Here is a 14,146-nt window from a genome sequence, read left to right as displayed (position 1 = left end):
TTAGCCGTAGCAGCCTCAGTGAGTTTGTGCGGGTGACCGTGACTCATTAGTCAGCCAGCGTGTCATGGTGCCCAAGAAGCAGTTGTCTCTGCCCTGAATGCAGGGAGTGCTCTCTGCATCAATGTGGGGAGCCAATTAAAGAACAGTCTTTTGGGGATGCCAGTCCCCAGGGACTCCAGGGTTCCCTGGCCTGGCTGAAAATGTGCTCTGTCATGTCCAATGAGTTGGTCAGTCTATCACTGGATGGCTTCTTTCCATCTGAGCTGGCTATTTCTTCCCTAATGAAACATTTGTGTTTTTCCTCCCCAGGGGAAAGGGGGAATGGTCACCTACTGGCTGGAAGGAAAGACATTTGCTGCAGTCCCCAAAGACGTCTGTGGCACTTCTGTCCCTATTTAAGGACCAGAGTGAAACTCTTTTAATTTAATTCCTGGAATCATTAACAACAAATATCTCTATAACTCAGCTTAAAGTAATTTCTCTGTTATACATGTGGTTTTTGACTCTTTCTAGCCATGTAGCCCATCACAGTCTTTTCATGAAACATAGAGGGGCTTACAGTTTTAGAATTTTAGTGGCATCTTGGGCCAAAGGGAAGGGAGACATCTACACACTTCAGATCATCTGAAACCACAGAGAATTAAAATTGAAAATGGTTTATTTCTCTCTGTTTCTTTTTCTCTTTCCTTTTTTTGGGGGGTGGGGAATGAGTGAAGAGAGGGTAGGGGTGTACATGCAGGCAGAAGGAGAGAGCACCAAGTCCGGTGGCAGTGAGGATCAAGGTTATACTGTTTGGGTGGTAGATGTTGGTTTCATTAAGCATGCTCAGGGCTGATCTTCAAGATTTTGAGATTGGCAAATTTATTCCCTAAGCCCCTTTACTCCTTTTCTATACCTGCTTCCTTTTTTAATGTGGTCCCTACCCCACTCCTTCCCCACCGTGTACTTTTCCTTGCCTCCCACTCATGGCCACTCTCTCATCCAGAGTTCTAGATCATATCCCTCTCCATGCTCCTAGTCAAACCCAACTATTCTGTGGAAACTCATTAGTGACTGGCTTATTGTTAATTGAATGAATTATTCTTGTTGAGATATTAAATTTGGATAGGAAAAGTGATCTCTTTTGCATTTTAATAGGGATCACCATTGTTTTATCTCTTAGAAGTAACACATAGTGAGAACCTAGGTTTGGGGGCAAGCCCCATAGAAGGGGATTTTTAGCAATCAATCTTCAATGACTTCCAAAGAGGAAAGTGTTTGTCTGTCCTTATTAAGAATTGTACATCCTTTTGGGGCTCCTGGGTGGCTCAGTCGGTTAAGCATCCGACTTCGGCTCAGGTCATGATCTCGCGGTCTGTGAGTTTGAGCCCCGCATCAGGCTCTGTGCTGACAGACAGCTCAGAGCCTGGAGCCTGTTTCAGATTCTGTGTCTCCCTCTTTCTCTGACCCTCCCCCGTTCATGCTGTCTCTCCCTGTCTCAAAAATAAATAAATATTAAAAAAAAAAAGAATTGTACATCCTTTTATTTATTTATTTTTTATTTTTTTATTTAAAAAATTTTTTTAACGTTTATTTATTTTTGAGACAGAGAGAGACAGAGCATGAACGGGGGAGGGGCAGAGAGAGAGGGAGACACAGAATCGGAAGCAGGCTCCAGGCTCTGAGCCATCAGCCCAGAGCCCGACGCGGGGCTCGAACTCCCGGACCGCGAGATCGTGACCTGAGCTGAAGTCAGACGCTTAACCGACTGAGCCACCCAGGCGCCCCTGTACGTCCTTTTAAACAAGATCGTTGGTTTCCTTTCAGTCTTAGTCTTAGTTCAGGATACAGAAGGAAAACTAGAAGCTTTTAGAGGTCAGTTTTCCTTTTGATATACTGAGAGTTGCTTTCTAGCTTTTGGTTCAGGCTGGTAGAGTTTCTTGCCATAGGTATTAAATCCTTTTCAACTTCCTCTACATTTTAATTAGGCAATTTGAATAAGGAGGAGGAATCAGAAGGAATGCACCTATTCACATGCTCTGGGACCCCCTCAAAACCACCACATTTATCTTCAGGGATAGAGGTCCCTCTTTCACAGCCCAGAGCCCTGGCTTACACTGTGTTTACCTCCCACACCCACTTCTCCACCTCCACTTTGTTCCATCCCTTATAGCTTGCCAGACTTAAAATCTGGTTCTAATCTTGTCACTCCTGACCTCAGAGAAGCTCCCCTAGCTCTTTGTCCTAATTGAATACAGACACTTTACTCTAGCATCTTAGACCCTCCATGGTAATAAAGTGCTGCATTTGCTATGTGCCATGCATTGTTCTAAGCAGTTTACACATATTAATTGATTTCATTCTCACAACCCTCTGAAGCAGGCCACTATTATTCTCCCTATTTTACAGCTTAAGAAACTGAGGTACAGAGAATTTATCCTTAAAGTCACAAACCTAATAAGAAGCAGAGTGGGGACTTGAACCCATGCAGTATGGCCCTGGGAGTGCATACTCTTTAGTACCATAGTATGGTGGACCCTACATTCCTCTCCACATACCTTTCTCACTGCTTGCTCACTGTACATCCGATGGAACAAAATGGCTCATTGTTTCCAGAACACCTGCCCTTGCTTCCTGGGAGTCACACCTTTGCCTTTGCCCTTCCCTTCAGTCACTATACTCTCCTTAGCTCTGTTGGTTCAATTTCTTAAAACACCAGCCCCTCCATGAAACCTGAACCCAACACCACCTTTGTTTGAACCCAACACCACCACCAGAGTTACTTCCTACTAAATACTCAGTTTTGGTCACCTTGCCAGATAGTCAACAGCAGGCACTGACCTTGAACAACAGTAGGTGCTGAAGCCCCAACACAGTAAAAAATTTGAGCATAACTTTTGACTCTCCCCAAAATTAACTATTAATAGCCTACTGTTTACCGGAAGCTTTACCTGTAACATAAATAGTTGATTAATACATATTTTGGGGGGGGGGGGCGCCTGGATGGCTCAGTCGGTTAAGCCGCTGACTTCAACTCAGGTCATGATCTCACAGTTTGTGAATTTGAGCCCTGCATGAGGCTCTGTGCTGACATTTTCTTTTCTCTGGCTTACTTAATATAAGAATACAGGATATAATATGTATACCATATAAAATAAGTATTAAAAGGTTTTTTTTTAATGTTTGTTTATTTTTGAGAGAGAGACAGACAGAGTGTGAACGGGGTGAGGGGGGTAGTCAGAGAGAGAGAGGGAGACACAGAATCCGAAGCAGGCTCCAGGCTCTGAGCTGTCAGCACAGAGCCTGATGCAGGGCTCAAACTCATGAACGGTGAGATCAAGACCTGAGCCAAAGTCAGCTGCTTAACCGGCTGAGCCACCCAGGCACCCCTGAAATATTTTTTTTTCTGAAAAAATATTTTTCCCTGTAAAACTGTACTAAGTGTGCTTAATTTGTTCCCTAATCTTTCATTAATCAAATAGTATGTTACTGCCAACCTGAGGCTCAGATCAGCAGGAACAAATGCCACTACCTCATGGAGCTGGGTTAACTCCAACAAAGACATAAGCACTTTAGTTAGCCAATGTGGGTTTATTGAGAAGAGTGTACCTTTTGTCATCAAGTTTTAATATAGAATGAAATAGTTCTAACCCCTCACTTATATACAGACCACTGGTCAAGTTGGGTAGAGGGCTTGTCAATGTTTTGGAAGCCTGACCCAAGTCAAAATCAAATGGACTTCTGGGCTGTATCCTGTCTTCACCAAGGTTTATGCCTTGTCTGTCTAAATGTGCCAGTATTGGAGGGTTGTTAACTGGCAGATGTTCTGGGGCCCATTCAGACCCCCTGCCATATATTAATATGAAGCCAGCACCTAAGGAAACTCATGAGGGGTTCTACCTAGAATTCTGCACATCTCTTTTTCTAATCATCTTATCTCTGCTGGTCCTAATAATTTACAATTTTTGTATAGGGAGCTTCACCATCCATCTCTTTTGAGAAGGGAGATAATGTTTATCTCATAGAATTGTGTTAGAGTTCCCATACCTCACTGAAGTACACATGAATCAATTAGTATTTTATTTCTGAGTAAAAGAGGAATATCAATTATTATCAGGGCAAGTGATAAGTGTAAACTAATGGGGTTGGCAAATGTCAGCATTATTGGGCCATGCAAGGGCTAGTAGAAAGGAATAACCAGATGTGAGAATTGTTGTTGTGGGAAAATGGAGAGGATTTGAGGATTGGTCGGATGAGGAAGCATGAAGAGAATGGAGACATTAAAGGTAACAAGAGAACTGAAATTTCCACAAATGCTGGAAGTGTTGACCCAGGGCTGTGGGGTTAGGAGGTCTGGTGACACATGTTGGGAAGAAAGTGGATGCCCGTTCCAAGGCGGAGAGTAGGAGAGAACTGTGATTTTCCCTCAGAATTTTCTTTAATCCATATTTACTTTGTAGCAGGAAGAGGAAGCCATGCAAGTTTATTGAGATATGTGGGTTAAAAAATAGTTTTCAGGGGTGCCTGGTGGCTCAGTCACTTAAGCATCTGACTTTGGCTCAGGTCATGATCTTGTGGATTGTGATTTTGAGCCCTGTGTCGGGCTCTGTGCAGACAGCTCAGAGCCTGGAGCCGGCTTTGGATTCTGTGTTTCCCTCTCTCTGCCCCTGCCCCACTCATGATCTCTCTCTCTCCCTTTCTCTCCCTCCCTCCCCCCAAAATAAAGAAATGTTACAAAAAATAGTTTCCAGTTAGACATCAGATGGGAAGTTCAAGCAGTTTAAGGAGAGACAGTGATAGCTGTAACAATATTGATAATTATGAAGATATGCTATACATTATTCTCTGCTTCCTTATTTCTCCTGGGGGAACAATATCTAACTGGCTATATAAGATACTGTGAAGATGCTACTCCTGAGTGTCATAATATGTTTCTTCTGCTGGGGATGTTTCTAGATTGACAGAACCTGTGAAGGGATATGAGCTGATTTTCTGTTGGGGATAATCAGCTGACTTTTGAGTATGGCAGGCAACCTACAGATTGGCATCTTGTGTGAGGCTGGTGAAGGACCTAGTGACTGCACTATTTGCCATCTATATCAGCCACTGGAGAAAGGATGAAGGTGTCAGAAGCATGTACTCAGAGCTGACTGTCATAGGTTGAGATCCTTAAGATTTTGGGAAGGGGATAGTAATTAAACATTAAGTGACTAAGCATGAAAGTTTTGGAATTTTTTTCCAGAGGAAAAGATGCATGTATATGAACACACACACACACACACACACACACACACACACACACACACACACACTTTTATGGAGTTTGGTCGTGGATTCCAACTTGAGAACTCATTATGTATGATACACTTTCTAGAGTTGTATGGATTCTTATTAGCTTTTGGAGGAGAGAAATGCTTTGTAATAATCTCCATTTAGCTAAAAAAAGGTAATTTCCTTTTCCTTTTAAATAGACTTTGTTTTTTAAACATTTTATTTATTTTTTTTTGAACTTTATTTTTTAGAGCAGTTTTAGGTTCCCAGCAAAATTGAGCAGAAGGTACACAGATTTCCCATATACCTCCGCCCCTACACATACATAACCTCCTGCATTATCAGCATCCCCCACCAAAGTGGTACACTTGTTACAGTTGATGAACCTATACTGACACATTATTATATAACCCAGAGTCTGTAGTTTACCTTAGGGTCCACTTTTGCTGTCGTACCTTCTATGGGTTTGGACAAATGTATAATGACATGTATCTTTCATTAAAGCATCATGCAGAGTAGCTTCACTGCCCTAAAAATCCTCTATGTTTCATCTATTCATCCTTCTTTCCTCCTAACCCCTAGCAAAGACTGATCCTTTTACTGTCTATATCTATAGTTTTGCCTTCTCCAGAATATTGTATAGTTGGAATCAGACAGTATGTAGTCTTTTCAGAATGACTTCTTTCACTTAGTGATGTGCATTTAAGATTCTTCCATGTATTTTCATGGTTTGATAGCTCATTTCTTTTTAGCGCTGAATAATATGCCATAGTCTAGATGTACCACAGTTTATTTTTCCATTCACCCACTGAAGTATATCCTGATTGCTTCCGAGTTTTGGCAATTATGAATAAAGTTGTTACAAATATCTGCGCATAGGTTTTTGGGTCATACATTTCAACTTTTTCAAGTAAATACCAAGGAGTGCAATATAGTAAGAGTATGTTAGTTTTGTAGGAAATCCGCAAACTATTTTCCAAAGTGCTGTACCATTTTGAATTTCTATCAACAACAAATGAGAGTTTCTATTGCTCCACAACCTTCTCAGCATTTGGTGTGGTCAGTGTTTTAGATTTCTTTTTTTTAATTTTAATTTTTTTTTTTTTATTTACTTTAGAGAAAGAGAGAGGCACAAGTGGAGGAAAGGGGGAGGGGCAGAGGGAGAGAGTTTTCATGTTCAGTGTGAAACCAGACTAGGGGCTCGACCCCACGACCCTGGGATCATGAGCTGAGGCAAAACCAAGAGTAAGACGCTCAATCCACTGTATCACCCAGGTGCCTCTCTGTACCTTTTAATATGATCACCTGATTTTTCTTCTTTAGCTTGTTGATATGAAGGATTACATTAATTGCTTTTTGAATGTTGAAGCAACTATGCCTACCTGGGGTAAATACCACTTGGTTGTGTTGTGCGATTCTTTTTATATGTTGTTGGATTAGATTTGCTAATATTTTGTCAAGGATTTTTGCATCTATGTTCGTGAGAGATATTGGTCTATAGTTTTCTTTCCTTTTGAAGTCTTTGTCTGGTTTTGGTATTATGGTAATTCTGAGTCATAGAATGATTTAGGAAACATTCCCTCCCATCAGAAAGAGATTGTAGAGAATTGGTTTAATTCCTTTCCTAAATGTTGGTAAGAACTTATCAGTGAACCCATGTGGATCTGGTGCTTTCAATTTTGGAAGGTTATTAATCATTGATTCAATTTATTTAATAGATATTGGCCTATTCAGATTGTCTATTTCTTCTTATGTGAGTTTTGGCAAATTGTGTCTTTCAAGGAATTGGTCCTTTTCATTCCAATTATCAAATTTGTGATAGAGTTGTTCACAGTATTCATTTACTATCCTTTTAATGCTCATGGGATCTGTAGTGATAACCCCTTTTTCACATCTGAAATATTCTGCCTGCTGGATCTGCCTCTTTTTGATAGAAGGGTATTCATGTCTCCAACTATTTCTCCTTGCAGTTCTGTTGGTTTTCAACTCATGTATTTTGCACTATGTTGTTAGTTGCATCCACATCAAAGGTTGCTGTATCTCCTTGGTGAATTGATCCCTTTATCATTATGTAATGTCTCCCTGTCTTAGTATGGGCTGCCATAATGAAATACCATTGACCAGTTGGCTTAAACAACAGACACTCATTTTCTCAGTTTTTATATCAGGCTGGGAGTCTGAGATAAGGGTGCCCGCATGGTTAGTTTCTGGTAGGGCCTCTCTTTCTGGCTTGTAGGTGGCTGCCATCTTACTGGGTGCTCACTTGCTCTCTTCTTTGAGCACATTTGGAGAAAGAGAGAACAAGCTCTCTGTGTCTCTTCTTAGGACACTAATCCTACTATATCAGTGACCCACTATTAGGACTTCATTTAGCTTTACTTCCCTCCTTATAAGCCCTATTCCCAAATGTAGTCAAATTGGGGCATAGGGAGTCAACATACAAATTTGGGAGGACACAATTCAGTTCATAGAACCCTCTTTACCCTGAAAATTTCCTTTGCTCTGAAGTCTGCTCTGTCTGAAATTAATATAGTTACTCCAGCTGTCTTTTTAGAAAAAAAATTTTTAAATCTTTATTTTTGAGAGAGAGAGAGACAAAGTGTGAGTGGGGGAGAGACAGAGAGAGGGAGACACAGAATCTGAAGCAGGCTCCAGGTTCTGAGCTGTCAGCTCAGAGTCTGACGCGGGGCCTGAACTCACAAACTTCGAGATCATGACGTGAGCTGAAGTCAGATGCTCAACTGACTGAGCTACCCAGGTGCCCCTCCAGTTTTCTTTTGATTAGTGTTAGCATGGTATATTTTTCTCTATTCCTCTACTTTTAATCTACTTTGTATTTATAGTGGATTTTTTATACACAACATATAGTTGAATCTTATTTTCTGATCCACTTTGCCTATCTTTGTCTTTTAATTGGTGTGTTTAGGCCATTGTTTAAAGTGGTTATTGGGGGCGCCTGGGTGGCGCAGTCGGTTAAGCGTCCGACTTCAGCCAGGTCACGATCTCGCGGTCCGTGAGTTCGAGCCCCGCGTCGGGCTCTGGGCTGATGGCTCAGAGCCTGGAGCCTGTTTCCGATTCTGTGTCTCCCTCTCTCTCTGCCCCTCCCCCGTTCATGCTCTGTCTCTCTCTGTCCCAAAAAATAAATAAACGTTGAAAAAAAAAAATTTAAAAAAAAAATCAAAAAAAAAAAAAATAAAGTGGTTATTGATATAGTTGGATTAATATCTACCATATTTGTTACTGTTTTCTATTTGTTGCTCTCATTCTTTATTCCTAATTCTGTCTTCCACACTTTTTCTGCCATTTGTGGTTTTATTTTTATTTTTTTATTTTTTAAAGTTTATTTATTTTGAGAGGGGGAAGGGGCAGAGACAGAGGGAGAGAGAATCCCAGGCTGGCTCTGTGCCATTAGCACGGAGCCTGATGCGGGGTTCAAACTCACGAACCATGAGATCATGACCTGAGCTGAAATCAAGAGTTGGACACTCAACCAACAGAGCCAGTCAGGCACTCCTGCCATTTGTAGTTTTAACTGAGCATTTTCATTTTTCTCCTTTCTCTTAGCATATTGGTTATACTTTAAAAAACAACAACAACAAGATTTTTAGTGGTTGGCCTAGAGTTTGCAACACACATTTATGACTTACCCAAGCCTACTTTCTAATAACACTACACCACTTCACTCGCAGTGCAAGTACCTTATAACAAAATATTCCTAATTTCTCTCTCTTGTCCTTTGTGTCATTGTTGTCATTCATTTTTCTTAACTATGGGTTATAATAATCAAGTACATTATTGATATTGTTATTTTGAATAAATTGTTATTTGTTAGAGCAATTAAGAGTAAGAATAAGAAAGTTTTTTATTTGATCTTCACTTATTCCTTCTCTAATGTTCTTCCTTTCTTTATTAGATCTAAGTTCCTTTATGTACATCCAAGTTCCTAACCAAGATCCTAATCATTTTCCTTCTCTCTGAAGAATTTCTTTTACATTTCTTGCAAGATAAGATGCTTTTTAGGATCATGTCCCAAATCAACTATTTGTACTCAAATACTTGGCTCTGGTCTGCTTCTAGGGGAACTCAGCTGAAGACAGTTAATTGACAAAAAAAAATCCTGTTGGATAGAAAGAGTTATAAATTGCCTTTAATCCTCTATAGAATGTAGTGAAGTATAAATGAATAAAAAATAAGTAAATGGTAGTGTTGACTTTTATGTAACTCAGTTTTTATAACTTTTAGTTTTGAAATAATTTCAAGCATACTGAAAAGTTGCAAGAGCAGCACAAAAAATACCAACATACTTTCACCCACTTTCCCATGTACCCTTCAACCAGGTTGCCACATCTGCCTTATTAGTCTTCTGAACCTTTTGGGAGTAATGTGCAGGCATGATACTTCTTTCCCTCTAGCACTTCAGTGTCTAAATCCCTAAGAATGAAACATTCTTTTGAATGACCATAATACAATTATCAAAATCAGAAAATTAACATGGATATAATACTATTATCTCCAAACTTTATTAAAATTTTTCTAAGTTTCCCAATAATATTTAACAGCTGTTTTTTTCCCTCTGATCTAGTACCCTATCCAGGATCACACATTGCATTTGGTATCATGTCTCTAGTCTTTAATCCAAGACCATTTCTTAGTCTTTCATGAACTTGACATTTTTGAAGAGTACTGGCCAGTTCTTTTGTAGAATGTCCGTTGGTAGATTTTTCTGATGTCTCCTTATGATCAGATTGGGGTTATTCATTTTTTGGCAGAAATACCATCAAAGTAATGATTTGTCCTTCTCACTGCAGAGTATCAGGAGGCACCATTGCTGGTGATATGAACTTTGGTCACTAGTTAAGATTATGTCTACCAGGCTTATCTACTGTATAATTACTGTTTCTCTTTTTGTAATTAATAAGTGTTTTATGGAAACATCATGAGATAGGAAGTAGTGTTTGAAATAGGATGGAGATATGCCACAGGGACACGAGCAAGCTTCAAGGAATTTCCCCCTGGCCAAATCTGGGACAATTTGAGCTTTAAACAATGATAGTAACAGATTATAACCCATGCATGAAATAATCCATGACAATTTGATAATTAAAAATTGATAGAAACAGATTAGAACTCATTGCATAAAGTAATAATCCATGAGTCCATATTTGTTTATAAGTAAGTAAGTGAACAAATAAATGGAGAAGGAAAAGTTCTTTCTGAGAGTAGAATTCCAACTGAGAAAAGTATAATGAATGAATAAAAGTGAATATTTAACAGCCATTATGGTAATAGTCAATTAGGCAGGAATCCTCAGTGGATGCTAGAACTTTCGTCATTGGATTATAATCAGGTTATAATTATATGCTATTATTATATATATTAATAAATATGTAGTGAATGCCAAACAGAAGGTTTATGTCCTCCCTGGACTTTAAATAACCTGAGATCTTGTAGAGAAGGTGTACACAAATTATTACAACACAGAGAAGAAATTGATGGTGTATCACATAAAATGAAGAGGAATATGAAACTATCTAAGAAAGAATACTAGACAGAATGCACAATGTGTCTGACCCACTGTGGTAATTTCTTTTGTATTGCCATCCCCTAACATCAGATGTTTTCAATGAGCAAGAAAACAAGCTGCTAGTCCTTTGGACTGATGAGTGAGGAGGGAGAGAGATGTTTTTGCAGACAGCTGCTTCTTCGGTTTCCAAGGGAAACAGTGGTAGAAGCTGCATCAGAAAAGGAGTGGGAAGGCTGTGGTTTAGCACAGATGGGCCATTCTATCAGGTGTTTATACATAAGTGGTTACCTGGACTTCCTCAGTGACACAGGATTGTGGAGAATATTAAAATGTTTGAATAGTGATAAACAACAGATTTTAATTTTTATTTATGAATTTCTTAGAAAAATCTTTTTTCTTGGAATTCACTTTTCCCATAATCTATCAAAGCCCAAGTATATTGCTCTTTCAAGGGCATAGTATATTTTTCTCTTCTACACAGTTCACGTATCTCAGTCACAGGTAGGGAAGAATAAAATTAGCCATTGGGGTCTGTGCACTTACAGCATGGCTAAAATAGTACAAAAGAAAATAATAAAGTAAACCACTGTTTATTCTAGCTGATTGGGCAGGCTTTCAAGATCTCTTGTGAAGTCTCTATTTCAAAGTCATCATTGGAACCTGGTTCAGATACCTGTCCCATGTCCCAACACAGCTGTGAAGTATCCTGCCGGGGAGCTCAGGAGTGGCCTGGCAGGGAGAGGAATCAACCAGGAATGGTTGGAACAAACTAGATCATGATGGAATTGGCTTTTACCAGGCAGGCCAGGAGTCTAAAGAGGGACATCATATCCCTTGTCACTAGTCAAAAGGTCTGGTTTTGGGGCACATGGTCTCTGTAGGACTTGGAGGCAGGCAGAAAGGGTCATGAGTCCAGTTGAGCAAATTGGGCTCCAGTTTCATCAAGGAAGGGGGGGAACACTTTCTAAAAGTAGATCTTAGGGATTAGACAAATAATTATTTATTAATTCAAATTATTTACTGAGTGCCTATTATACACCAGTCATTAGATCCAAATGCTACTGCATGATTGGTCCCATGGGTCTATACTAAACTTATGGCTATAAAACCAATTGAAAGCTCAAGTAGTGGTGAGGAAGCAACCAGGAACCATCACCATTGGCATCATCTGAGAATTTCACAGTAATGTAAATTCCACTGAATCAGAGACTCTGGGGGTGAGTTCCAGCAATCTGTATTTTAACAGTCCCTATAGGTGATTCTGATGTATCTTAGAGTTTGGTAACCACTGGACTACCTTGATGATATTTTCTCAGGTCTTGAATGAGGCTGAGAATGCTAGTCTTATGGGGATGGGACTAGGGAAGGCAGGGATTCCAATTTCCCATGGGTTGCTGGTGCCATAACTTACTTCTTCTGTATCATAAAGCTTCTTAGAACTCTTATAAACACTCCTCACCAATTTCTGGTATCTAGGACTAATTTAATTTCTGAGTTGAAGGCAGGACCTGGCAACCTTTTTTGAGCAAAACTTGGATACCTAGGAAATTAGCGTCTGGAGGCAAAATATGTCTGGCAGATATATCTTTGCTCTGGTCACCCAAATTCTCCCTGCTAAGGGAAGAGTAGTTTGTTAGAGGACTGTTCTTGGGTAAATGGCAAGGGCCATGAACATGAGGGTAATTCTGGAGATTATGTAACTTCCTTCTCTTTCCTTTGACTCTTTATTTTGATTTCTGAAAATTTGTCTTCTTTTTCATGATTAGTGCTTCTAGATTTAGAGATTAGGGCAAGATTTCACAAGGCTAGTCCTGAGGACAGCCCTACAGAATGCTGCAAACTCAGTTCCCTTCTTGTATATCACAAAGCATGTGAATAAATAAATGGCTTTATGGAATTCTACATTTATTAATTCAACAAGTACTTATTTAGTGCATACTCTGTACTAGGTCCTGTTCTGGATGTTGGGGATACATACTGTTAAAAAAAAATATGTTTATCTTGGTTTAGCCCAGTAATTCCCAAACTTATTTGAGTGTTAAAATTTTTTATTGTGTAACATATATTCACATATAAAGGAACTAACATAGCACGGGACACTCTTTGAGAATGATAGATGTTTCTGTGCAGGAATAGATATATCTGTACAAGAGACATGAGTTCCAGGCAGCTGAAGTAAGGGAGAAATTAGGGACATTTTGAAACACAGAAAATGTTGACCACAGAGATATATATCCAGTTAATTTCACAATCATTGTTGGCTACTCCATGATGGAAAAAAGTTTTCCCTTATATCAAGCTGTCTGTAATAATTATAAGTATCACAGTAATGGTGATTTTAGCTGTTTATATCAAATATTTTCACTTAATATCTCTTAATATCACTTAAGAGCTCTAAATTATTTTATTTCATTATTTTTTTTTTAATGTTATGTATTTATTTATTTTTGAGAGAGACAGAGAGCAAGTGTGGGAGCAGAGAGAGAGGGCAGGGGAGGGAGACACAGAATTGGAAGCAGGCTCTGGGCTCTGAGCTGTCAGCACAGAGCCCAATGTGGGGCTCCAACCCACAAACAGTGAGATCATGACCTGAGCCAAGGTCGGATGCTTAACTGACTGAACCAGCCAGGTGCTTCACAAGCTCTAAATTATTTTAGACACAGTCGGAGCCTCCGCCACTCCCACAGCTGCCTGGAACAGACGGGACCTTGCCTCTCTGCCTCACCTTCCTCACCATGCCTTCGGAGAAGATCTTCAAGCAGCACCACACCTTCCAACAAAGAATAGAAGATGTCCAACTTATCCGAGAGCCCCCGCATCCTATGAAAATCCCAGTGATAATAGAACAGTACAAGGGTGAGAGCTACTTCCTGTCCTGGACAAAACCAAGTTTCTTGTACCTGATCACGTCAACATGAGTGAGCTCATCAAGATCTTTAGGAGGCACAGCATTCTTCCTGTTAGTGAATGGACACAGTGTGGTGAGTGTGTCCACGCACATTTCTGAAGTATATGAAAGTGAGGAGGATGAAGATAGATTCCTGTATATGGTATACACTCAGGAGACATTTGGAATCAAAGTGTCTGTGTAAGACTAGAAAAGTACATCTGTTATAGAATTTTTTTCAGCCCTTACTAAGGAAAAAAGGGATTTTACCAACTGAGATTGATCCGTTCATCCAACCACAGATCGTCAAGACAGTAGTGTTCCTGCCTAGGAGTTGTAGGAAGTTGTTTTGTACTGCAGGCAGGAAAACGGAGCTCCAAATGAGCACATTCAGCTTTGGAAAACTATTATTTAACCGAGGGTGTTTTTTTTTTCAAATTTAGAAGTTTGAAGATAAAATACTTTGCATTCTAAGTTGCCAATAA

At 39.7% G+C, this 14,146-nt stretch overlaps 1 pseudogene; it reads left to right on the top strand.

The window, feature by feature from the left end:
• Positions 1–14,146, top strand: part of LOC121034563 (microtubule-associated proteins 1A/1B light chain 3B-like) — a 44,918-nt pseudogene extending 30,772 nt beyond the window's left edge.

Source organism: Herpailurus yagouaroundi, unplaced genomic scaffold (assembly GCF_014898765.1).
Source record: "Herpailurus yagouaroundi ecotype Mexico unplaced genomic scaffold, PumYag 160, whole genome shotgun sequence".
Taxonomy (NCBI): Eukaryota; Metazoa; Chordata; class Mammalia; order Carnivora; family Felidae; genus Herpailurus; species Herpailurus yagouaroundi.
Note: the sequence above shows the minus strand (reverse complement) of the source record. Positions and strands in the feature narration are given on the sequence as shown.